A 24739-nucleotide genomic window follows, 5' to 3' on the forward strand; every position below is an offset into this window, starting at 1 on the left:
ACTTAGACACTTGAAGTATACTTGAAACGAAAACTAAAGCTCTACACTTAATTCAACTATGTAATATAGCAAAACCAAAACATGTGTTTGAATTGTGTATTCTCTATGCTTCTTGTTTTGGGTTTTGGGTTGACTAGATTGTTGACCAATCTTAGGTTGTTACCAGAGGCTCGAGGGTTATGCGAATGTGATGGCATGTTGATCTTATTTGGTCTCAATATTTATAAACCAAACCATGGTTATGTGATGGAATGCTCTATGAGATGTTTGTATTTACTGGTTGTTATTGCTTATCAATCTTCTTGAGTGAAGCTGAGTTTATAACTATCTGAGACATTTGACTTAACCATATTTTTGAGTCATCGATCAGTTATCCTTGGGTTACTTTCTAGTCACCATGATGGGACTAAAATGTGGATTTATTTCTTGATGATGTCATGTTGTGACATATTTTGACTCAACCATTTTGGAGTCTTTGATTAGTATGATTTTGAGATATTCTTGGTTGCTTGTTGAGAACCAATGGATACTGTGATTTATTTTGAGATATATTTTGGTTATTGAGAACTAATGATTATTATGATTATCAGTGATGCCTTCAGTTGCCAATAGAGAATTGTTGTGGTCATGATTTTCTATGGATGCTTTTCAGATTCTCATGGAGATTTCATTCTTTTATTGTGGATATTTGATGATTCTTATGGTGGATTATCTTTTGGTATTTTTATAGTCACTTGAACAGGACTGTGGTGATTTTATGATTCCATGAGCTTGAGCTTAGGGTAGGTTATCTACTTGCAGTGTTAGGAAGTGGCTTGCAATGGGGGCCAGGGCCCTAAGTGGCTGCCAGGGTAACTCATTGTAAGTTTGGTTAATAAGTGATAAAATTTACACACTAAATGGGGATTAAATGAACCTAAAAAGATAATTGTTTTGGTTCTCACCCATGCCTTGAGTGCTTGTGCAGACTAGGACGGGAGTAGAGAAAATGCTTGGTTGCGACCTTGCATTCCATAGTATGCCTCGTCAGTAAGAGAGGATACTAGTGGCCGCATGAGGATCAGTATTGACTCGTGGAGTTTAGCTAACTGCCAGGGTAACTTGTACATGATATATGCAATGAAACTTTCCCACTTGCATAGTAGGTTTCCTACATCTCATTGTGTGCCTCTAGGAATTAGATGTCAATTTTGTGTGATGGAACCTTTGAGTTAGTATACTTTTACGATTCTTGGACTTAGAGAGTATCTTTGTTATGTGATTTTTGATAGCCTATTTGGGACTTGAAATTATCTCCTTAGCACAGTGGGAGTGGACCACTTAGGTACCACATGATCGGGTGGTAGTGTTTTTCCACTCTTATCATTTGAGATCTATTTGAGACACCGTGGTTGGAGTATTCTTGATTGGTATTTATCTTCATTCTTCTCTTGGAGTATTATGATAGATGATATACCCTATGATGGATGTATTACTGGTATGTTTCTTACATTGATGATTTGCATGATGTTATCTTATGCTTATAATTGCATGTTGGATTACTTTTTGCATATGATATAGTATATGTTAGGAGTGACATTCCTACTATGTTAATATCGATGATCTCTTCGGTGCCTTGGAATGTTATGCATGGAGGGATGGCTAGGATCCATGATGGTCTAATGATGCTATTTACAGTTGGGAGGAACTGTGCACTTAGTTAGTTATGTTTTGTGATATATGGTTATCTTTTATGATGGATGTTTATATCTTTATGATAATGATGTATCATGTATGACATGTGGTTTCATTTACTTTAATTGCATCATGGATTAATATTGGATGATGATATACTTCATTTACACTTATGTATATTCTTTTTAGTCTTTTCATACCCTGTGACATGTACAAAGGATGATTGAGCAATCTAAAATGTAATTACAAAAAGGACACTTGTAATATTGTTTAAGAACATTGGATGTAACATTGCTAAGGATGTGATATTAGAAGAATAGTTAATTTAGATGTGATACAACATTAAGGGATCCTTAAAGAATGTAACCTGATATGTATGTTATGTTTACTTTCATTTGAATTGTTGCTATTGCTTTCATTACTATGTATAGGTTGTGAATGGTTTATATTTCATGTTTAAAAAAAAATTGTTAGGCAAACTTAGTGAAATTCTTTGGATCCCTTGGCGGGGCATTACAACTTGTCTAGGACTGAATCTAGTATCTAGGTTACCCCTATATCTACACCTATATTTCATTTCATTTACCATGTCCAGTCTACAATCAATGTCCCCTACAGAAGATACATTCTTATTATGATAAACTCTCTTTTTGCAATAGGGTGGTGAAATTTTCTCCCAACAATATAGTGGTTTCAGATTAAAAACTTAAAGGAGATCATTCTCTTTCTACCATAGGTTGGTATTATGAATGGGATGACACACTAGCCCTAGGATTCAATGTAGGATTAGAAACTAATTTCTTTTTATCTTGGTTCTTCCTACCCCCAAGAGGTAATTCTATGTACAATGGTATTTCTGGGTTGGCCTTTGTAAAAGCTCATGTATTTTTGTTCTTATCTACCATTGGTTAGAATTATTTGAAATATATAGCACTAGCTACAAAACCTTTATACTGAGTTGCCATCCTATGAAGGGAAATTATTTTTAAAATGGCTTTAGAGAATGGAAAATATCATGGGAAAGACTTTCAAAAATAGATCCGACATAGAGGGCCAATTAGAAAACTTTTAACTTTTCACACTAGGTAATAGAACTATACCTTGTAGATAAGGTACTGGAAAAATATAAATAACACTATAGATTGTAGCTCATATGACAATATTCTTTACACAAGTCCCCAATAGAGTTGCCATTTTTTTGGTAATTTTGAAACTACCAGGTTGCTCTAAACCCAATACCAAGATGTAGAAGATGAAAAAAAGCCTAAGGATTAGCTATATCTCATATTTAGTAGGATAAATCTCAGCTCTAGACCAACTTTAACAAAGTATAAAATAATCTCTACCCTTTAGGTTCTGCAGGGCCAATTGGGTGCACCTTAGGGATTTGGATATGACTCATTTTCTGATTCTTCTTCAAAATTCATTCACTCACACTCTTCTTTTAAATTCTATCCCCTATATTAGAAAATGGTCAAAAATCTTCTTGGATTTCCAACTAACTTCTTGATTGCAATAGCTAACTATAATTCAAAGGAAAGTTATCAAAAGTAAGCAAGGAACAACAATTTTTCTCTTCATTAAAAAAATGGAAAATTGATTTTGATTGATATATGTATTGTGCAATCACATGAACATACCAACTTGCAACTAAATTAATTTATTTATGCCTTATCCATTGTTATACATAGTCAAACAAGCAACCTTCAACCTATTTAATTAACTTGCAATTAAATTTGTTAGCAATTAACCCTAAATTTCATTCTTATGATATCCCTCCTATATATCTAGAAACCCTATCAATTGTTGAAAGCACTTAACTCTTTGAATTAAAATCAATCAATAAAAGATATACAACTCACCCAAGTTGCATTAAAATGAAATAACTTTGTTCATTTCAATCCCAAGATTATAGATATATAAAAATGGAGATAGAACTTAGAGACAAAAATATACAAAACTTCTTCTTTGCATTAATTTTCCCTGAAAACAAATACAGTGATGATATAAACTTGAAGTATAACTCAGAGCTTGAAAAAATTGATCATTCAATGTTCATTGTATTCTTAGACTTGTAAGAATTGAATATAATTAACAAAAACTGGACTGAATGTGAATAACATAAATCTTGAAAATTCTATAGACTTTAGACCCTCACTCCACATCCTGGAAATCCTTATATAGAAGAATCACAACAAGCTTTAGACACGAGGACACATGTCAAATCCCTAATGGAAAAAAGAATTGTATCTAAAAATTTAGATTTAAAAAAATTGTGTGTTCGAACCCAAAATAGGAAAGTAGTTGTAGGATCAGTAGGTGACAATTTACTACATGAGTCTTCACTTTAATTCCTTTTTTCTTTTATTGCATTTAGTGCTTAAATCTTCAACTACTTCCTCTTGGTAGAGCCTTAATCTCTACCATCACCTCCTAGACATATATCTCTCTTTTTGTGGGCCATTTGGTTTCCTTGACTTCATCTAATTCTTTCATCACTTCAGTCCACCTGTCTGTTTTTATGGCCCTTGATTCTAATGAAAACTTTTTCAAATCTATTTCAACATTAAATAATGAATCAATCAAGTTATTGAAAGAGGCATCATTATCATTTTCAAAAATTGATGTTGTGCCTACTCTAATTAGTACTAAATCAAAAGAATCTAGCCAATCTTGCCATTCTTTAAATTTACTATTAGCATCCAAAATTGGTGGAATGCAAGACTCAATTCCCTGTGATAAGACTTTCATTTTTCTTTTGATAATTTGGAAGTTTCCAGTAAAGAAGCCTATTGATTCTTTCGCTATCTCTAAGCCCTCCTTTACTGTGATGATTTTATTAGGCATATTTGGCTTCTTTTCCATAAACATGATTAGTCTTTCTAAAAATTGAGTGTATGGCCCTCATAGATTAAAAGTGCATGATAGCCATGCAAGTTCTTTATTGCAAACATGCTCAACATCTTCTAAAGAGATAAAAAGAGCACGGGCTTGTTGAGATATATTTTTTAGAGTTTCCACTCTATGGTCTATCATGCTTTTGAGGAAACTTGTCCTTACCTCATCACCTTACTGTGGAGATTGAGCATGAATGCTCATCCTTCTAGGCTTGTTTCTTCTATTTCGATCTCCTAAGTCTATGTAGTTGTTTCCATTGTGACCCTAGCTAGTTGTTCCTAAATACTTTGTTACTTGTTTTGATCTGCACTAGCTAGTTTCTCTTTCAAAGATGCAACTTTATCTTCTTTCCCTTGACGTTTGTCCTCCAATTCCTCTATCCTTTGTTTGTATACATGGCTCTTTTTGAGCTCTCCCTCATATAGCTTCTTGACATCTATATAGTCATAGAAAGTCCTAGATAGTTTTGTCTCTATCTCCTCCACTTTAGCCTCATTCATTAATGAGAAGTGTTTTTTTGCATTGGAGATTTATGTACCTAATGTACCCTATAGACTCCAAACTACCATATTTAATTTGGTAGTGCTTTGCACATCCATCAACTTTGGCTTATTTGTTATAGGAGCCATGCTCCACATTACTAGAGATTTGGAATCAATATTGAATCCTGATCCCCTTTGATGTCCACTAGCACCATATGCCTCATAAGATATTGCACTTTCTTGTCTCCTAGTCTGGTCAAGCATGAAAACTTGTTCCAAATCACACCTATGCACTAGAAGAATGCTACTTCTTTGTACTAGGTCTCTAGCCTCTTCAATAGTCATCACCTCACTCTCCAGATCATAGGCATGAAGCTTTCAATCAATTTTTTTTTCCTCATCTGATTCTCTTGGCTTTAATTTTGAAACCAATTCACTCTATTTTACTTTATAGAGGAAGTTTTTGAACTCAATGGATTTGATGAACTCATCATCCTCTATAAACTACTAAGCTTGGATGATCCTATCATCCAACCTTGTTGCTGCCAATTCTAAATTAGTCAGAGAATTCTCTACTACATTGACCCAATCCTATATGTAGTTCTACCTTAGATCAAAAAAATATTGGACTCATCTAGGTAGGATCTACAATGTCATTTGGTTTACCTTTTCAGGTATATGGACTATCTTTTGCCTTTTTTATCCTTGGTAACCCATGATGTTTTAGCAGATTCATCCTCTTCAATTTCTAGAGTTAGATTTGGCTCTAGGCTAGGATTTACCCTTTCATCTTCTCTAATTGGCCCCTCTGGCATTTGTGGCATGATCTCAACATGATTAATCACCATCTTTCTTATCCTTTGTGGGTAAGGGAGATTCATATAAAAATTGATGAAATTTGGGTCTACTCTCTTCAGTTCCCTTTCCACCCTCAAAAAATCATCAATTTTTTCTAATTTATCAAAAACCTATCCTTTAGCTAAAATGTTGGGAATCAGGTCCTCATGTGGTAATTCTTTTGTGATTGGATACACATAATTCATAATTTCTTTCAAGGTGTTCCTCGTCCAATTGTTTGGGTCATACATGCTATAGGGAGTAGTTGATAAATTAAAATGATGGAAGAAAGAATGGATTTGATCTCAGGACTCTTTTCCAATTGAAAAGTCACCTATTCTAAAGCACCTATACAAAAATGTGCCTTATGCACTTTAGGCCCTAGGTACTATCTGTTTACCATCATCAACTACCACATGAATTCAATGATGTCTAGTATAGGAGGCATATATTTGGGCAATAAATTGGGAGGTTGGGGGAAACCATAGACTCTCATCCCCAATTATGGTCTAAACTTTTACTCTTAGGTAGAAGGGCTGGTCTTAATAGTCTTTTCAATATCTCAAGGGCCCTAAAGTAACTAGGGTCTAGAATCTTCATGATAATAGAAAAAAAATTATTGAAAAAGGAAACATGTTAGAGTAGTGATAAGAACTATCTAGTTCCTATGTCCATAGCTGAGTTGGTAGCTCTCCATTTGCATTAGATAATTGATCAATGATGTCTAAACTAACATACCCCACATTCATGTATAAGATCAAGTATGTCAACAATGAGTAATGATGGAATTTGAAAATTTCCATTTGTCCACTTTGTACTAGCCTAATTTTATCTTTCATCTTTTCCAAAATATACTCCACATAGTCATACTCTCCACCATGGTATGAGTCATGTACATCTCTAGCTGCAATGTACTTTTCTCAAGAGACCAAAGTAGATCCATCTTTGCATACCACTTTGTGGATACCATATACTATCTTCACAAAATAGTTTTTGAATTTGTCCAAGAAAATCTTTTTCTCTATTTTCTTAGGGTAATCTCACATCCTCTTGAGGTCCATTAGGATGTTTTGTAGCATAGAAATCCCTGCATAAGATTTGGTAATACTTTCAAACTTTTCTTGAAGGTTAATTAAATCTACTGGTTCACTCATTGTAGCCTCAAATTCAAAGGCTTCAATGAAAGAATGGTCCAATGTACATAGAATGGTGTCATTATGTTTATGGAATGATTTGGTAGCTAGATTGTATGATATAATCATATCCTTTACCAAATCAATATCTACAAATACTTCTAGAAAGATGAGCTTTCCCAGATTCTTCTTCCATGGCTTGCAAATAGGAATTTTATTTGTCCTATTGTGATACAAGTACCTGAACAACTTATAAAAATTAACACCAAGCCAAATACCATCCTTGCAAAAAGCATAAAGGTCTCAAAAGTCATGGTCATTTGTAGAGATGGCATTTGAAGATTCAAGGAACAACTTGATCCATTCATCTACAAACTGGTTTGGTTTCCTCTACCTCTTTCCTCTTTTTGAAGTGGAAGTCTCTGTAACTTCCATATCTGTAGATTGAATCTCCTCAACCTCTTGATTAGACATCCTGATTGTAGATTGAAAAGTAGAAAACTTTGCAATTAGCACTGAAAATTGTGAATCCTTCATACTCAAAACTCTACAATTTTTGGAAACCCTTTCTTTCTGTAAATGGTAATATATTTTTGTATGAGAATGTTTTTATGTGGTACATACTTCATCAACCATCTTATTGTATTGATTTTTGCATGCGCGATCCTTAAACTCATTTTTTCTTGTCACCTGAATGGATCGTCACTATAACTCTCTAGTTCAAAATTTCTTGTACTTCACTCAAAATTCATTGGTTGAGAACATATGTCATTATTCTAGCTCAGAAGAAAGGAAAAAAGTGCTTTCATATCTTATTTAGGGTTCATGATCTTACGATCCACTTTGAAATGCAAACCCTTTGTATCATCATAGGTGGGGAATTTTAGCTTTACGATCTTATGATCATCTAGACTTCAAACCCTTATCACATTCTTGTAAGCCTAGAAAATGGCCTTTATAATCTTACAATATACCATTTCTTATGTCTTTTAAGAGGCCTTCTAATTTTCTCACATCTTATGGGACACAACTCATGGCAAGATTATAACACTAGAAACAAATTCATTTTCTAGTGCTACAAAATTATGCTGAACAATTTATACATCTTTTTATAACATCATCAGCATGCATCTTAGCCCATACAACCATAGCCTTTCATAACATCAGATCTCACCTTCTCTTCCTTTATGGTCTCTTGATCATGGAAAACTCACCTTCTATCATAAATTTGTTCCCTTGGATATAAACCCTTACGATCATGCAAGCATAGTTTGGCATAGAATCAGGCTTCAACTTTTCTTATCTTACAATCTCATGATCATAGTCAATTAACTCACTTCGTAACTTCAAAATTTACCTCTTAACCATTGTCTTTACCTCTTGACCATATAGTGGTTGTTGCTTTTCTTCATTGTAGCTTCTGAAGCTTTAACTTTTATCTTCATGATCTTATGCCTAGCATTATTTTGTAGCTTCAAGAAGCTCATGATTTGCCCTCATGATCTTACAATCTTCTACTCTTTGTGGCTTTGAAAGATATCAATTTCCACACGTCTCAAAATCTTATGGTCATTTGCCAAGCCCCACTTTGCATCACTGCATCACTTAACATTTCTTGTTTACGATCGCTTCCTTATCGTAACATCAAAATTTTCCCTAGGAACACTTACAATCTCATGATCATCCTTCCTTTCTATGGTCGACATTCTCCTTTTTTTCTTTTACGGTCCCATGATTACCAACCTATTGTAACATCATAACACTTTCTATTTACTCTAAGATATTTACAATGAGATGATAAAAGAATGATTATAAGGTTAGAACAATCATAAAAAACACCTGTGATGCTATGATCATATAATATTTGTATGATAAGGAAACTCAACACTTTACCCTTATGATCCTCTGCTAGAGTACATTTTGTAACATCGAGAGAAGGAAAGCTTAAGCTTAAAACTAGACACTTAAAAACTCCACTTGTAAGATCATATTTCTTGTTGGAAAACATAAAAATGACACACTATATCCTGCTAGAACACACAACTTAGGTTAAAGTTTAAAATTGATTGTGGATTTAAGGAAATTCTTCATGACAGGGTAAAAACGTAATTCTTAGGATATCAAACTATCCTACTAGGATAATATTTTTTTTTTTTAAACTAGGCTAGGGAAAAAATTGATCAGGTTAGGGTTTTTTTCCAATAAACTAACAACAAATAAAGAATAGACCCTAAAAATACAACAAACTTCAAAGTATTTTCACAATAAATATCCAAATTTTTGGCATATTGAAAATAAGGGCTATCAAAAGTCATCATTCATATTGTTTATGTAATTATATGATAGGATGCATTATTCATACAATTTTTTGTCTTCTTCTAAACATCTTCTCAACTCCTTGATGAAAGCATCAAGTGATTGTAGGTGATTCCTTACATTTATGCATACGGTGTCAAACAATTGTACCTCATGCTTGACTAGGTGCTACCTCTGCTAACTGACAAAGTTCATTGTCAAATGTACTTATCAATTTTATTGCTCTTTTCTAAGAGTCAATATCTATTATCCTAATAGCTACAATTTCTTTTAGCTTTTTTGATGCTTTTCTTAATGTTCTTTCCAAGATTTTTACCTTCTTATTCTTTTTAAATAACTTTCTTAAAGACGATATCAGACTTAGTTATTTTTCATTATCTCCAAATTAATCCTCCAACTCTGATTCTAAAGGTCTCTTACCTTTCTCATGAGTCTTCAACAAGATACCTTCATCATGTTGGAAATCCACTTTGTCAAATTATGTCTCTATATGCTTAAGTTGTGGTGAGAATGATGATTCTTGCATTAGTATCTACCAATTCCTCTTGGCTTCATTCTCAAGTATGTTTCTTTCTTCCTCTTCTTTCTTCTTCTTTTCTTCTTCCTCTTTCTTTTTCTTCCTTTATTCCTCAATTTTCTTCTTCTCTTCCTCTTTTTTCTTTTCATCTTCTTTCTTCTTTTTGTCTGCTTCCTTTTTTTTTTCTTTTCTTCTTTTTCTTCTTCATTCTCAAAGATGGTGTAGCTCACCAAATTTCCAACATTAGTGTCATAGTCTTTACACAGATCATATTTTTCATCAACTATTAGCTTCGTACTATCCACTTGCATGGTGTTAATACCAATGATTATCTATGGTGTTGAATTTATTATTAAGGTATCTTTTTCTTTCTCTACCTCTGATGTAGCTATTTTTGTGGACTTTACTAGTGCTTTCTTTTCTTTTCCATAGGGATTTCTCCCCCTAAAACTTTTCTTGACTTTGAGATATTTGATGTTGAGGTCATGAATTTTACAATTTCTAATTTAGTCTCTTTATTTACCTCTTCATAATTGCTACCCATCAACAAAATTTCTCACCTTTTATTTCTCAACAAGGGTTAAATACCCTTCATTATTTTCTATATGTCATCATCACTATTTACATCACAAATTTTTCTTATCTGATTATGTCTAATGCCTTTTCCCTTATCTACTATTCTTCTCTTTCTATTAATCAATCTATTATACAAGTCTTGTGGAATATCCTTCTATATTTCTTCAATTTTTTTGTTTGCTAGAATTATATGTCTAATTACAACATTCTCTAGTTGTAATATATCCATGTTTCTATACAAACTATAATACCTATTCAGCTATACAAAATTTATGTGATCAATGATTTTCACATTAATATTTTCTACTTTAGGTTTCCAGGTTTTCTTACCCAAAGTATTTCTTGCTTCTACTTCAACTTTCTCAATAGGCTTGTCCTCTGTTTCCTCTTCCTATAATTCTTTAGATTCAATTGTTAGATTCTTTCTTCTTTTCCTAGTCCACTAGCCATCTACTTGGTCCTTTTCTTAGGTTTTGGATCAATTGATTCTTGTTTCACTTATGTTAGTCTTATTGATCTTCTAGTGCTACTAAGCATTGATGTATGGACTTCTGTTATGCTTATCTCTTCTTCAATTTTCTCTTGTTGTGCAAGTTGTAAAAATATAGGTTGTACCTTAGAGATAGTGGCATAGGGCATAGCAGATGTTGCTACTTGAGGTTCTACAAATATTATGCCTTCTAATGGTTCTACTTCTTGAAGTGGTGTCATATACATAATTCCTTCCTAACAACTCAATCTTATACTAGTGATGGTTTTCCTCACAACTACCACTTCTTCTTGAGTCATTTAGCTTCCTCCATGATTTTCCTCATTGCAACCTCTACTTTCTTCTTTAAATATTTCTCAAATTGAGCTTTAATAATTGTTTACATAATTTCCTCATAGGTTTCAAACCTATTGAATTCATCATCTCTTGTTGATTGTAGAATCACTTCCAAATATCCCTCAAATTTCTCCTCATAACGAATTGGTTTAGCATAATTCATGCTTGGTTCAATTGGTTCTATGTAGATAAAATTAGTATCAACTATAAATTATATATCATTCTTGAGTTTCTTTACAACCAAAGGTGGGATTCTATATCTTTTTTTCACTTCTTGGAATGTCTTCATAATAAGATATGCACTATTTCCAATCTTGTCAGTTAGATGTCTTATATATAGATTTGGTTAAAATGTTCTCTTATCATTGTTAATTAGTCCAGTCACAAATAGGAATGGAAGTCTCTTGATCAGATGGAAAAACATATAAGTGATCAATGATCTAAATTTGAATTGACTATTTTTTACTTTCTTGATCCTTTCCAAGTTCTCTATCAATTGTTCTCTCAAGATTTAACACATGTTGACATTTACTCTTTTCACAAAGATATTGTATGTATAAATCCTATTGCCATATCATCTTCTCTAGATTTACCACATATCTTGGATGTTGTGATCTTGCATATAAATCTCACATCATGTTTCATTATTGGTGTAACAACTAGTTTTGCTCTCACCCTAGTTGCTTCTATGGTTTCCCTGGGTCTTTCCCTTGACCTATTAGGGTTTCTAGTTACCCTCCTCTCCTTAGGATCCTATCTATGAGGTTCTAGTCCATTCAACTAGTGCACACCAACTAGGTAGAACAAACATTCCTTTACTACTTCCTAGGCTTGCTTTGATCATATTGCTTCCTCTTCATTAATTCCACAATCAGCCCCAACTTCATAACTAGCACCCCAAATGAAGGTATGAGAATCTTAGAAGGCACTAGGATACTCTCCAAGACTAACTACCACAATTAGAACTAAAACCCTAATCAAGTTCCAAGGAACACATAAAGTTGCACAAAATTGCTTGCAAAAAGGCTACAAGCAATTAGCCCTCCATTTGATGAAAAAATGGATTAACTTGCAAAAGTCCATAATAAGGGAGTAAACCAATCATGGATTTAGATACCCTTTTTAGATTACTAAATGATTCTTGAGGTCATAGGTTCCTAATAGATCCCTATAGTAAGGCCTACTTTCATGTCTAAAAATTAGGGTTTGCAAAAATATTGAACGTGTTTGGCAAGAAATGAGTTTTTCCCTCCTTAGAACTTTCACAAATGCCTCCTGTTGCAGTTGGGACTCCACAACTCATGCCTCTAACACTTCCTAGGCTTTTATTGAAGCATTCCAAGCATTCACTCCATCATAACACCTTTGCACTTTATTTTGATCCCTAGCCATGTATCTATGGCTTGCCTAGGGCATCACCACAAAAATGTCTCCCTTACTTTCCCAGGCCCCTCCTTCACTGTACAACATGTACAAGGAGTCATTTTAATAATCCAAAAATCCTATATAGATCATATAATGGGAAGAGGAGTTATGAATCCTTTTTTCTCAGTGGTCTAATTTAGACCAATAGGTAGACAAGAAACAAAATAATTTATCTAACAAATGCTAAAAACCTCAAAAAACATAAATTGTAATTGTGTTCTTGTCGTAAGTCCATACACATCAAAATGAATAAAACTTCAAATCCTTTCAAAAGGTTGAGAATGGCCTTAAATACACATCCCAAATTCAATCCTAACTATTTTAGATAGTTACCAAGCCCCAACTACAAAGTTTCTCGAATGCAACAAAAAGTTGTCAATGTTACCAATGACAAATTTGATAATTTTTGAGCAACTTTTACATCCTTTTGAGTTTTAACCTCAAAATTTTTCCAAAGGTTACCAAACTTTACCATAAGCCTTAAATTTACTTTAAAAATGCCTTCACATTTGGCCATCCTACCCTCCAAAACACAAAAATGCCCTATTTGACCTAATCATGCAACTAGGAGGAACTAAGGCCTCATAAAGCTTCCTAACCTTAACATACCACAACTTAGGACTAGGTTAGTCCCATTATTAACCTAGGTCTTTCATTAGCCTACCTAGGTTCCCTTGAACCATATTCCCCCACAAAAGAAAACTATGTTACTCATGCAGACAATAGGTCTTGGGGAATGCCTGCTTTGTTGAAGTCTATCTCAGCAACCCAAGTTGCTTCTGAATTTTGCTTGTCTTTCCACATGAGGAGGTGCTTCATATACACCTTGTGTGTCTAGTGACCTTCTTAACCCTTGAGTCCAACACTTGTTCAAATTCCAACTTGCTTGATGAAGGGACTACTGTAGGTTAAATATCAGCACTAACTCCCTGGTTGTTGTGAGCACCTTGACATATTGTACCTTTGAACTCAACTAGATCTTGCACATTGAAAATAAGGGATATGCCCAAATTTGATGGAAAATATATCTTATAAGCATTGGCTCCATATTTGGCTAAGATTTTGCAAGGCCCCATTTTTTTCATTTGTATCTTATTTGGTACACTCTTCTATCACTTTGACTTGTTCAATTGTACCATGACATAATATCCAATAAAGTATTGTATGTATTTTCTCCTTTCATCCACCTTGGCTTTAAACTTTTGGGTGCTATGGATAGTTTTCTTTACTTTCTCTTGGATTTCTTTCATGGCTTTTGCAAAACCTTCAACATGTTCACTTCTATATTCCATTCCTCCAAGATCCCTCAATTCACATACTCTCCTGAGATGCATCCCATACATAATTTCAAATGGGCTTCTACTTGTGGTCCTATTCTTAATGTCATTGTAAGCATACTATACTTGGAGAATGATCACATCTCATGTTTTCCCATACTTCTTAGCTAGGCACATCAAAAGGCTACCCAACACCATTTTAACAACCTCACTCTAGCAATCAATTTGAGGATGTTATGCTGAACCAAATGAAAGGTTTGTACCAATTCTTCTCCACAAATTCTTCCAAAAGTGACTCATGAACTTTACATTTCTATCTAAAACAATTCTCAATGGAAGCCCATGAATCCTTACAACCTCTTTAAAGAATAAGTGTACAATGTAGCTAGCATCATTTGTAGTCTTGCATGGGATGAAGTGCCCCATCTTACTTAACCTGTCCACTACTAAATAGATAGTGTCATACCCTTTTTTTGTCTTGGGTAGAGCTACTATGAAGTCCATGCTCACATACTCCCATGGCCTATTTGGAATTGGTAAGGGCTGATATTAACCTACATTACTCATTCTACCCTTTACTTTCATACATACCATGCATTTCTCAACATACTTAGTCACATCCCTAACTAGCTTTGGCCAATATTAGAATCTTTGGACTAGTTCTAAAGTTTTTCTCTCACCAAAGTTACCACTTACATTCATATTGTGCTTTTCCTGAATTAGATTCTCCCTTATTGACCCCCTTGGTATACATAATTGGTTTCCCTTAAGTAGAAACCTATTCTATGAGGTAAACTCAGAGAACTTGCTATGTAAATGGTTCTCAAAGTTAGAACATACCTTATATGCCTCTGTAAAGTCTTCATACTCCACATAGAGACTCTTGAAGCTCTCTATCCTAATATTATGCAATTGAACCTATTGGATAGTTAGCAATCTCCTTCTCAATGCATTTGTCACCTTGTTCATTTTCCCTTTCTTATACTTAATTTTGAAAGTGAAAGCTTGTAGGTACTCCATCAATTTCAAGTGCTTGTTACTCAAATTTTCTTGAGTCTTGATATAGTTGAGAGCTTGATTGTTAGTAAATATAACAAATTCCTTGGGAAATAGGTAATGTCTCCACTTCCTAAGAGACTGAACTAGGGCATAGAGTTCTAGGTCATAGGAAGAATACTTCCTTTTGGCTTCATTTAGTTTTTCACTAAAGAAGGCTACTAGCATACCTTATTGCCTCAACACTCCTCATACTACTAGGCCACTTGCATCACACTCAATGGTGAAAAGTTTCTCAAAAATAGGCAATTGAAAAATAGGTTTGGTAGCTACTTGTTTCTTTAGCATCTCTAAGTATTTATTTACTTCTAAAGTCCACTTCAAGTTAGACTTGACTCCACCCTTAATGATGTCAAGTAAAGGTGCAGATATGCCACTAAAATTCTTAATGAACTTTCTATAAAACTAAGCTAGATTACAAAAAATTCTTACCTCAGTAGATGTAGTAGGTGGTGGCTAGTTGAGGATAGTTGCAACTTTCTCTTGATCCATCTTCAAGGTCCCCTTTGACACCATAAAGCCCAAATACACAAGCTCTTGTTTGAAGAAGTCACACTTTTCAAGGTTTATAGAAAGCTTCTCATCATGCAACCTTTGAAATACAACTTCCACATGCTTAATGTGCTCCTCTTTTCTCTTACTAAAGAATAGTATATCATTTAGATATACAACCATAAACCTTCCAATGAATTCTTAAGCACTTGATTCATGAGCCTCATGAATGTGCTAGGAGAATTTGAGAAGCCAAATGGTAGCACAAACCACTCATGCAACCCATCTATTGTCTTAAATGTTGTTTTCCATTCATCTCCCTCCTTAATCTTGATTTGGTGATACCCACTCTTCAAGTTCAACTTTGTGAAGTACATTACCCCTCCAAGATAATCCATGAGAACCTTAATCCTAGGTATGGGGAACCTATACTTGATTGTGATCCTATTTATATCCCTTCAGTTTGTGCATAGCTGCCATGTTCCTCCCTTCTTGGATGCTAAAACAATAGGGACTATGCATGGGCTTATACTCTTCTTAATCAAGCCTTGATCCAAAAGTTCCTACACTTGTCATGCTACTTCCAAGTTTTGATCAGGAGTGAGCTTATATGTTGCCTTGTTTTACAGAGATGCACTAGGAATAAAGTCTATTTGATAGCTTATCACCCTTCTAGAAGGTAAAGTGGTAGGAGTGCCATCACTTACAATGTCTTTATACTTTTCAAGAAATTCTTGTACCTCTATTGGTAGTGGCTCTTAACTATCTCATCTTCTCCCTTAGACTTCAGTACAATTGCATAACTTTGGCTCTCATCATCCTTGAGATCCTTGAAAAATTATTTTCTATTACGTAGCAACACACTAGGCACCTTGGATTGTGGTTCTTCTTCTTCCAAAAAAGATTGGTTTTAAAACTTCTACCTCCTTTCTTGAATGATACAATTTTTTCTTTTCCATCATATACTACCTCTCTATCAAACTGTTAGGTTCTACCCAATAATAGATGGCAAGCATCCATGGGCATGATGTCACATGACAACCTATCTTTGTACCCTGCTATGGAGAAATTAACCCAAGTTTGTTCATTCACCAACATAGTTTGACCCTTATTGAGCCAAGTCACCTTATATGGATTCACATGGGGTATCTTGGTCAACCTAAGCTTGATGATTACCTCCTTAGATATTATGTTGTCAATAGAGTCTGAGTCTACCACTACCTTGCATACCTTCCCGAGTATCTTACATCTAATCCTAAACAATTCTCTCCTATTCTTAGGTTCATCAAGAGCTAGTTTCTTGATCAATACCCTTCTATACATGAGGTTCTCACCCTTTTCCAATTCTAACCACTTCATTTTCCTTGCCATTAGAGTTATCCTCTTGATCATATGCCACACTTTTGTCCTAGTTTCAAGAAGATGTCTTTTTAGGGCATCTATATGTTGGATGGTCTAGTTGACCACAATTATAACACTTGATACTAGAAAAGTAAGAGTTACTTCTATCTAATCCTCTTCCTCTTCTAGAACCTCCTTTATTACCTCTTCCTCTAATATAACCTCATCTAGGTGTACTTTCATTGGTTTTCTCAATGATTTTGGTCTCACCTTGGTTTCTTTTCTCATTACCTCTTCCTTGATATCCTCCTCTATATCCCCTCTAATTTCTTCCCTTGCCTCTATCCTTAAAGTTAGAATCCCCTTTCTTCCTAGTCTTCTCTTCCACCATTAGGGCTAGTTGATGGTACCTTTGAATAGTAGTAGGTGTCCACAAGCTTAGCTCCTCTTAGATATTCCACTTTACACCACCCAAATACCTAGCCACTTTTATTAGATCTTCTTATTGCTTCTTGGACCTAAGGAATAAGCTTTGAAACTCATCTATATAAGAGACCACATCCAGGTCTCTTTGTTTTAGTCCTTATCTCCTCTTATGAAGTTAAATTTTAAAATCCTCTGGTAGGAAATTCTCCTTCAGTTTGGTTACCATGGAATTCCAATTGGATATAGGCTTCTTTCCCATCCTAACTCTTTAATCTTGGACATATTTCCACCATGTCAATGTTGAGCCTCTAAACCTTGACTTGGCTACTTTAACCTTTTGTGCCTTTGACACCCCTCACATTCAACTGGTTCTCCTTTCCATCTAACCAATCCATCACTACATATATGTCCATTTTCCCACTAAATAGTAGAACAAATTCCAAGGCCTTGTGTCCTAGATATTTTATGGCCTTCAAGAAAGGATCTTCATTCAAGACAAGGTTTGGTTTAGGACCAACATCTTCTTCTGCTATGTCCTTACCCCTAACTTTTCTTTCTTCTTCCTCTTTCTTGGTTACATCAACAACTATATCCAAATTTATCTTCACCTCTTCTAAGGCTTCTTCAAGGAGTTCATTCTTCTCCTTTTTATCATCAACCTATTTGGCTAGCTTTTCATTTTTCACCATGCTTGACTCACCCACTAAATCTCCATTAGATGTAGACATACACTAACTTCCCAAGTCTTTAACTTGCTCTGATACCACTCTAGTGTAACAACTAGTTTTTGTCTCTCCCTAGTTGCTTCTAGGGTCTCCTTAGGTCTTTCCATGACCTATTAGGGTTGATAGTTACCCTACTCTCCTTAGGATCTTATCTATGAGGTTCTAGTCCATTCAACTAGTGCACACCAACTAGGTAGAATGAACATTCCTTTACGACTTCCTAGGCTTGATTTGATCTTATTGCTTCCTCTTCATTAACTCCACAATTAACCCTAACTTCATAAAGAACACCCCAAATTAAGGTATGATCATCTTCGAAGGCACTAGAATACTCTCAAAGACTTACTACCATAGTTGGAATTAAAATCCTAATCGAGTTCCAAGGAACACATAAAGTTACACAAAATTCCTTGTAAAAAGACTACAAGCAATTAGCCCTTCCATTTGATGAATGTTTGGACTAACTTTTAAAAGTCCTTAATAAGGGGGTAAAAAAATCATGGATTTAGACACCTTTTTTATAGTACTAAAGGATTCTTGAGCTCTCAGGTTCCCAAGACATATGTAATGTAAGTCCTACTTTCATGCCTAAAAATCAAGGTTTGCAAAAAAATTGAACCTATCTGGCAAGAAATGAGTTTTTCCCTCCTTCTAACTTTCACCAGAACCTCCCCTTGTAGTTGGGACTCCAGCACTCATACCTCTAAATCTTTCTAGGCTTTCATTGAAGCATTCCAAGCATTCAATCCCTCCAAACACCTTTGCACATTATTGTGATCCTTAGCCATGCATCTGTGGCTTGCTTAGGGAATTGCCACAAAAATGTCTCCCTTTCTTTCTAGGGCCACTCCTTCATTGTAAAACATGTAAAAGTAGTGATTTTCCTAATCCCAAGAGCCCATATAGATCCTATAGTGGGAAGAGGAGTTATGACTCCATTTTGCTCAGTGGCTTAATTTAGAACAACAGGAAAACAAGAAACAAATATTTTTATCTAACCAACTAAAAACTTAAAAAAATCACAAAATAATGTTCTAAATAATATTAAATTGAACTCCTGTAATACTTCCAAATACTACAAATCCAATTTCAATCCATAAAGATGCAAAAAACCTTAGAAAACATAAACTATAACACAATTCGTGTTGTCAATCCATACACATCAAAATAACTAAAATTTCCAACCCTTTCAAAAGGTCAAGGATGGCCTTAAATACACATCCCAAGTTCAATCCTAACTATTTTAGATAGTTACCAAGCCCCAACTACAAAGTTTCTTGAATGCAAAAAAAAGTTGTTAATGTTGCCAATGACAACATTGTCAAATTTTGAGCAAACTTTACCAATACCCTTAAATTGACTTAAAACATGTAAGAAGGACTTTAAAACACACATTTGGCCATCCTACCCTAAAAAACACAAAAAAATGCCCTATTTGACCTAATCATGCAACTAGGAGCAAATAAGGCCTGATAAGGCTTCCTAACCTTAACATAGCTTAACTTCGGACTAGGTTAGTCCTATTGTTATCCTAGTGGTGTGGCTAGAACCACTAAAAGCCAAAATAACCTAGGAGCCCTAGGTCTTCCATGAGCTTACCTAGTTGCCTTTGCACCATTTATCTTATTAATTATCACAATTCCTCTTCCATTGTATTCAAGCTTGGTGTTTTCCAAGACAAGTTTCGTCACATTTTCTTCAAATTTCTTTGATATGCTTCCTTCATCTACTATTTCAAACTTGTTTCAAATAACTTCCTACATTCTCTAAATACAACACTCTATTTGGAACAATGAAAAATAATATCATAGGATCTTCCTCTAAGGATTGAATAGGGTTAATATTGATCTTAGGTTTCACCTCAACCTCAACATTGTGAATTAAATTCCTATTCATTCTTACCACAAATTCTAAATTCAAATTCATAGATAAATCTTTCAAAATTTAACTTCTCTTATGCTAAATATCTAATTTTCACAACTAGGATTTCTTCTTGCTTACACACAAAAAACTCTTTAATTTTTTTCTTAAAATTTCTCTAAAGCACTTCTTTAACTCTTACACACTCAAATTGTTCTCAATCAAGTGATTTTGATCCTTAAATTTCTTTCAATTCACTTCAACATTAATTACATAAGTATGCAATCACAAAAAGTTGTTTCTTATTATGAAGTAAATTAATTTCTTTTGTGCACTCACATGTGATCTCTAAATTATCTACACTCTTATCCATATCTTCACAACATCATGGTGTACCTCATACTAACTGCACAAACTTTAAGTCACTCCCTATCATCATTTATACCTTTCTAATACTTGATCTCTATACTTAATTCAAATAGGAAGAATGAAATAAAATTGTTGACCTCAATAATCATTCAGGTGCATCAACTGACCATTCTTTCTCCACTACATGTGAATTGGATGGATCTTTGGCTTTGACAAATACCTCTTTGAATTCTTTTACATGTTTCCTTAAGTTTTCCATTTTACTATCATTGTTGCTATATGTTCTCCTGATATTCATGTTCATATTTCTCTTGAAGTTTGGATTCATGTTAATGTTCCTCATATCCATTCTATAGAATCTTTCTACATGCCCAAAGTAGTTACACAACTATCATACTGGTGCTTTGTTTCCAATCTGGGTCTAATTTGGTTTACTAGTGTGCTACAATTCCTAGCTATGTGTCCAAATTTATTACACTTTTAGCAAATATTGGTGTTCCTTGCTCCATTGTTTCCTTCTTTAGATCATCTTTTTGCATGGTTAGTACCTCTAAAAATTCTACTATTTCTATTACTATTATCAAACTTTGGTTTCTTATAATTAGTTGCTCTATGACCAAAACCATGATTATTATAACAATAAAAATTAGTAACATGTTTAAATGGCTTGCCTATGCATTCCCTTTTCATATGACCAATTTAATTACATGCATAGAATCTACCTTTGAATTCATATTTCACTTCTTTAGGTGACTCAGTTTGTTTGGGTTTATCAACATGTAAAATTTCCTTGGGTGCATTATCAGATTGATTTGACTCAACCTTGTTCACATCTTCTTTCTCTTGCATTGGTTGATGAATTTCAATACTAGGTTCCTTTCTAGCCATAGATTTCTTGGCTGATTTTTCTCCAATAAAATATCCAAGACCAGTTTTATCATAAGAATGTCTCTAAAAATAAATTTTTTCATCAATCTTCTCCCCATTGGAATCTAAATTCTCTAATTATTACATAGTCTGGGTTAGTTGTCCTTTCACAATAGCATTGTACTTCTAAAAAAATTTATAGTACAACTCATTGGATTCATGTTAAGAAGTAACTTTTGTAAGATGGGAACTTAGATCTACATTCTTAGATTTTAGATTTGAATCAATTTTACTATCATCTTCCTTTAAGATCAATTTCAAACCAATAATCTTTAGTTCATGCTTTAGGATCTTATTTTTTTTCTTCATTATAGAAACTTCATCACTATCCTTAGTTTTATCTTTAGGTTCCTTTTTAGAATTGAGATGATCAATCTTGTCTTTGAACTTTCCAATGTAGTCTTTTGCATCTTCATATCTTTCTTTCAAGTTATCTCTTTCTTTAGTGAGAATATCAATTGTCTCAAGATCTTATTTTAAGTTATTCTATAACTATTTCATATCCATATGGATCTTACTCAATATTTTAAGCCTCTTGTGAGTAACTATGCTCTGATACCAATTGTTAGAAATAGGGAATACTGAGAGGGGGAGTGAATCAATATTCTATAAACTTTAGCCCAAAATAGGATATTATTAATTACCTTATAAATTTCATATGAAAGTAAACTAATTATATTGAACAATAAATATAGCCATGCAATAAGAGAACTCATCACACCATTTTTTAAACTAGGAAAATCCTAGTCAAGGGAAAACCCTGGTGGGGATGGTACCCACAAAATGATCCACTAGTAAAAAATATCTAGTTAAAGATATTGAATCTATTAGGATTCTATTACATATGTATAGTGTCTCGGTCCTTGTTAGATGATTTAGACATTGTTAGAATCCTCAACCCTATTAAGAGTTGTTATGTAAAAATACAAAATGTATGCAAGATGAGCCCACTACCTAGACATGCAATATACAATGAATTTCCTTAATACAAAGAGATAAATATAAATACCTCTTTCGCATTGTTGTTGATATCTTTAGTATCTAATATTTTCCTTTTGTTGCTCAATAGAACTTCAGTTCACATTCATTTGATCATAAATCAGAATTTTCATATCACATGTCACACACACATCAACATATTCAACCCTTAACACATTAACTTTGTATTTCCAAACTTTCTTTTATACCCTTTCAATTACAATATTATTGTCTAGTTGGAATTCATTCTTTTACATACTTTACAAAATATATTATTAGAAATCACTAACTTAGCATTAACATCTAGGATTTCATCCCCAATTAGTTAAGTAATTATTTCATAAATAAAATAATTTCTTAACCCAAAATACTCATTTCTTTGTTATGCTTTGTCATGCATGTATATTGTCATAACTAGTAAACTACTCATAACTCTAAGTGTATAGTCCATACTAACTTGTAGTCTTGAGTATGTCATGATAGTAGTCTATACCACTTTCTCTTAAGTGCACACATGTCAATATAGCTTTGATGAATTTTGCCAACCAAAAATTTATATGTCTTGTTAAATAACATGTATGATACTTAGACAATTTTTTAAGTATGAACATCATAACATAATCTTCAAGATGTTCCTTCTTTATACTAAAGATATGTTTCCATAAATGACAAAATCCAATGTCCACCTTAGCCAAATTACTAATATATAGAACTTGCATTATCATAAAATGTAATGCTCTACCTGGAGATCCTTGGAACACAAGGATAAAACATGCACTAAATAATTTTGTTTTCTTAAGATAAGTTACTTAACAACAAAAAAAGTAACCAAGTGCAATAATGAAACACTAAGATAAAGTGACGAGACAAGAAAACATGTGAAGACTCACATGTTCACCTACATCAGTGGAATTCTTATAACTACTTCCAAAGATCTCCAAGCTCAAAACTAAAACTCACAAACCAAGACCACAATAATCATGAGAACATATCATGGGGATATTCTTGTCCAATCCCAATGTAAAAGATCCTAGCATGCTTAGACCAAGAATAGTCAAGCAGAAGAGAAGAGCTCAAAATTACCACTACTCATCTACTAAACACCATGTTGAAAGATAAATGTTGATTCTTGAAATTTGGACAAGTCTAAAATCTTGAAGTCTTGAAAATTGGCTAACTTTGAATTTCTAAAGCCCTAAAATTTCCTAGAATCTACATCTTATCTCAGAGAGGTATGGAACCTATCTCAAATGAATCGTCACATATATTAAAATATATCTTAAGTATAAGGAATTAAATTAAATGATATATTTTAAACCCCATAGAAAACACATGTTGAACTAGGAAGGAGTGCAACCCTAAAGGGTACTCAAAACACCCATCAACTTCCTTAGAAAAGTCTAGAGATAGCTACTATTTGCCTGAGCATGTTTTTGCAAGAAAACTAGGTGAGACTTTAATATAGCCAGGAAAAATTTCTCACTATAGCTAGGCAATACTTTTTTCCAAGGTGATACTTTTCACTATAGCCAGGTGATAGTTCTTAGTATAGCTAGGAGATAGTTCTTAATATGGCCATGCGATACTTCACTAGTGTCGTACGATATTTCAAAATAATATGATGTGATACATTCTAGTATCATACAATATTTCTCCTTAAGGCATGTGATACTCTTCAGGAATCACCCAGTGGTGAACTACTATCAACCAAGATAGAGAAGAAACAATCTGATGAACAAGCAAAAGGGTAAAAGAGTTAGAACCTCCACATCGAGTAGTACCAGATCCACTATAATTGAGGCTCAAACACTTAAATGCATAATATATAAAACACCAAAAAATAGGAAGAAGAATACAACTATCCATCTAATCCATAAAAACATATGAAGGAACATGCAGAAAGCAACATCACATTGTACATACATAGTTCATAAACCAAACATTATATGAAGGGAAACATAAACAATAAAGCACCACACAATTAAAACTTGTACGCAATTCCTCCCAACCATAATAGTATCATGAGACCTCAAAGGTCATAGCCATCCCCTGCACGTAACATCCCAAATTACCAACTAGATAGTTAGAGTTGTCTTATGAGGATGTCACTACTAAAGCGTAATAACATCATAGGAAGAGTAAATCTAACATGCTAATACAATAAGCAATAGATAATCCAACTAAGAAAACCATATGATCTAATCATATCCTAAACATCATAATAAGGGAATGCATCAAATATGTTAACATCACCTAAACATTATATCCAAGAATTCCAATGAAAGCATAGATAATAAGAAAGCATACTTTGAAACTTGAAGTACCAAGTGAAAACATCCAACAATGGTCACACTAGGACAATAAACTATCTTTGTACATCGGTCCCTAGTAGTGATGAAGGTAGCTACACATCTCAACCATATGGAACCCATAAGTCCACTCCCATCATGCTGATGGAGATAATGATCTAACCACAAAAAAACATAAAGCAAAACATCCATGGCTAACACTCATGCCAGATAGTATGATGACTGAAACCAAGATCAGAGACAATGCATAAACTACAGGTTCTAGTCAAATACTCAATGGGTTACTATGTAGAGG

This window comes from Cupressus sempervirens, chromosome 1 (genome assembly GCF_028749045.1).
Source record: "Cupressus sempervirens isolate cs-2001-9-10 chromosome 1, ASM2874904v1, whole genome shotgun sequence".
NCBI lineage: Eukaryota > Viridiplantae > Streptophyta > Pinopsida > Cupressales > Cupressaceae > Cupressus > Cupressus sempervirens.